General features: G+C 37.6%; 1 pseudogene; it reads right to left on the bottom strand.

Moving 5' to 3' along the window:
- Positions 1-297: 297 nt before the first annotated feature.
- Positions 298-1,311, bottom strand: LOC147389331 (cytochrome P450 89A2 pseudogene; annotated as a pseudogene).
- Positions 1,312-3,977: the final 2,666 nt, after the last annotated feature.

Genomic DNA, 3,977 nt, shown 5'->3' with positions numbered 1-3,977 from the left:
TATGGAAACGAGACACATTCTGAATTCTGACATGGCTAGGTGTTCTACTTAAAATGCAAAGCTATCCACCTTATACATTTTCTAAGTGATTATTTGCATATGAAATGAGATGGTATGCTTTTTCAAAGATAAATGTATTCAGTACCAAAGCTTCTACTATTACATCAAAAAAAAAGAAAACAAAGGAGAAAAGAGGTAAACTCTTCATATCCTCTGAAGCTTCCACATTTATTGCCCTATACCTCCTTATTTCTGAAGTATATTCCACACAAACTACGACATTTACTTGTAAAAAATTTATTTTACCTTTCTTGGAGTCGCGTGGGCTTTCAATGGATACAGCATGTCATTGGTGAACTCTTGCCTTGGAGTCAAGTCAATCTCATCAACAGCCGTCCATTTAAATTCCCTGACCACATTAGCCAAGAAATACTCAATATGCATTATAGCTATACCTGCACCAGGGCACACCCTCCTCCCTGCACCAAAAGGCATCATCTTTATCTCTTTAGTCCCAATTATATCACACTCTTCACTCAAAAATCTCTCAGGCTTGAACTCCAATGGATCCTTCCAAACTTGTGGGTCCCACGCCATCTCAGCTACCAAGAAATTCACATTAGCATTCTTTGGTATCACATACCCATCAATTGTGATTTCCTCTACAACCCCATGAGGCAGCACAAAGTGCAAAGGTGGGTGTCTCCTCAATCCTTCCATCACCACTGCCTTGAGATACGGCAACTTCTGTAGATCTTCTTCTGTCACAATCTCAGCTTCTGTTCCCACCACTCGTTCAATCTCTTCATATAGTTTTTCTTGAATGCTTTGGTTCTTTATCACGTTAGCCAAAATCCATTGAAACAAAGTGGGTGATGTATGAGTACCTGCGTTAATAAATTCGGAAATCAAACTCACCATCTCGCCGTCGTTAAGGTGTCTTCCTCCATCATCTGGAATTATAAGATCCAAAAGTGAATCCACATATGGGACAAGAGAGTACTCTTCATCTTCTACAGCTGATCCAACCTTCTTCATGTTGTTCCTCTTTTTTTCGCGATCTTTAATAAGAGGAATTGTTACATCTTCTTGATCACGTCTCATCGAGTGGAATTGTCTCCAACGATTGCGAAAGATGAACTTACCAAACGACCCAGGAAAGAAATTAAGACTATTAAATTTACCCATATTAAATAGGATAGCATGTTGAGCAGCTTCGATTTGTCGAACGATTTTCTCTTCCAATTTGGCACCGAAACACATGAAACAGAATAAGTTGAACATGGAGTGTTGGAATGGCTCGAGCACCATTATAACCTCACCCTTCTTCGCTTCGGATGCGATCTTGTTTTTCAATATTGATAAGACCACTTGCGGCCACTAGCCCAAGACTTGATGCGAGCTGGTTGGAGCATCTCGGAAGAGAGATTACGTCGAAGGACTCTCCAGAGAGGACCATAAAGGGCAGAGCTGATAGTATGGTGGTTGCTACTAATGATGCTTCGGGTTTCTGGACCGACAGGACGGTCAGCCAATGCTGCACCATTTTGGATGAGAGCTTTGTGAGCAGCAGAGGTGGTGGTGATGAAGACAGCAGGACGACTGCCCATGTAGACAGCAAAGATTGAACCAAATTGTTTGCGATATTTTATTAGATCTTGCTCTATCTCGGCAAAGGTCTTGCGAAGAACCATGATAAGGTCCCATATGGGTATGGTTTTTGGGCTAGGTGGTAATTTTCTACTACTCTTAGAAGTATTAGTGTTTGAGAGGAGATTGAAGAGGGATTTTAGTGCAACACAGACACACACAGAGACCAAGACTATAAACCAAGTCTCCATGTTGGGCAAGAGTGGAAGTGACAGAGAGAAAGAGAGAGAGAAATGAGAAACTTTGGGTTGGTTTGTGACTTTCTTCATTGATCATGCCTTCTCTATTTATAGTGGTGGGGAAATGTTAGAACTTAGCATCAACCCTAAGGTGGTCAGTGTAATTATTTCATCCCTTGCTTTAGACCGTTAGATAGTCAATCTTTGAGCTCTATCTAACGGTGCAGAGATCTTGTAGGGATTTCTCTGATTTTCTCTGTAATAATAATGCCCACTTGTCGTGTGTTGTATTTCTAATTTGAATAAGTCAAGCATCCATTAGATGATGGCGGGCTACACTTGTCCGATACATCTGGTTAGAATGTCCTAGATCAGCGGTCGGTATTGACCGATATATATATATATTTTTTTTTTGAAAGGTCAACAGGGTTAAGGCAGACCCAGACCAGGTACAACCTCAGGAAAGGATAGCCTATTTTATCCTGGGAAAGGAGAGAAACGAGGGAAGGCAAAGATCCACAAATAATCTCCGAACAACCTAAAGAAAAAAAGAAAAGAAGCAAGGTAATCAGCCACCTTGTTGGCTTCTCTAAAAACATGCAAGAAACTAACATCATTGAAACCGGCTAATAAGCTCTTGATTGACACAACCAAGTGCTGAACATACCAGGGGGAATTCCATCTGCCATTTAGAATCTTAATAGCCATAATGGAGTCCGATTGAACTTGGATTTTAGAGCATCCTTTGGAACTAGCAAGCTGTAACCCATGTAGAATACCTTGCATCTCATGGTAAATAACCGACTTTGGGTCTTCACACCCAGCTATAGCAGCTACAACCTCGCCATCTTGGTCTCGAATGACCGCCCCATAGCCCCTACATTTGTGGATTTTTTTAAAAATTGGTTTCTTGACTCAAGATATGACAAAAAATCTTTACTGTATAGAATAAGCATAAAATATTTGAGTATATTTGATTGACCGATATGGTTTTATGCGCATTCCACGTAATTGAGTATATTTGAGTTTTTTTTTAATTCATTTATTATTATTCCTAAACAAATGATTAGGTATCATTCATAAGCTGATTTTTATGGTGAATTTTTCAAAAGAGAGGTGGTAGTATGACTCCCCCACGTGGCATATTCAACCGACTCCTTAACATGAGGTGTGCTAGAACCATATACTTTATGCCTCAGGATACACAACCACATATGTCTGTACGGTTGTGTATCCCAAGACATAAGGTATATGGTTTTGGTACACCCCTTGTTAGAGAGTCAATTGAGTATATCATGTGGGAGAGTCATGTTATCATGACTCTTTCTCAAAATTAGGTTTAAATATTTTTTAGGCAGGTTGACAAGAAAAAAATGAGCCTTAAGAAATTTTGTAACACAATTTTTTTCACCCTAAGTTATAGAAAAAGACCAAACTATATTGAGGTTGAAAATAAATGCAATTGATGATTTTTTTTTTTTTTTTTTGAGTTACTATTTCACTCTAACTTTTATTTATTACAAGGAAATGCTGATTGACATCGTTCACACATTGTTGACTTGGAGGTGTATAGAATCATAGATGCTATTCATCAAGATACGTGTGAAAAGCATCTATAGTTCTGTGCACACCTCCATGTCAACAATGCATGTTGGTAGAATTTTGATATGTAAGTTGGACTTGAACCCACAATCCCAAAGTTGTTTTCTAATGTATCAAGCCTAATGAACTATGGGATTAAATCCTAATAATACTCACCCTTATCTTATTACAATACTATAAAATATTAATTACAAATAAATATGTTATAATAATAAAAAATACTCATAAAATAAATAAAATATATTTAATTTTTTTTTTCTCATACGAATTCAAATTTGATAAATATGTAATCAAATTTGAACTGGGATACATTTTGATAAATAGTGAAAAACTTACATAATAAGCACAATAAATGAAATCATTAAATAAGTTTGATTTTTGTTTGAATATTTATGAAGTGGTGTGACCCAACAAAACATTTTCCAATTCTGGAAAGAGCTACACACCAAAAGTAGGTAGCACTGACCACTTGCTGCAACGTGATCTACATGCACCATATTTAGAAATTCTGACGTGACCGGCATTTTGGAATGTATTCTGCAAATT

The sequence above is a fragment of the Akebia trifoliata genome, chromosome 12, assembly GCF_017979445.1.
Source record: "Akebia trifoliata isolate Shusen 1 chromosome 12, ASM1797944v1, whole genome shotgun sequence".
In the NCBI taxonomy this organism is placed as follows: domain Eukaryota; kingdom Viridiplantae; phylum Streptophyta; class Magnoliopsida; order Ranunculales; family Lardizabalaceae; genus Akebia; species Akebia trifoliata.
The sequence above is the reverse complement of the archived record's forward strand: the minus strand, read 5'-3'. Positions and strand labels throughout refer to the sequence as shown.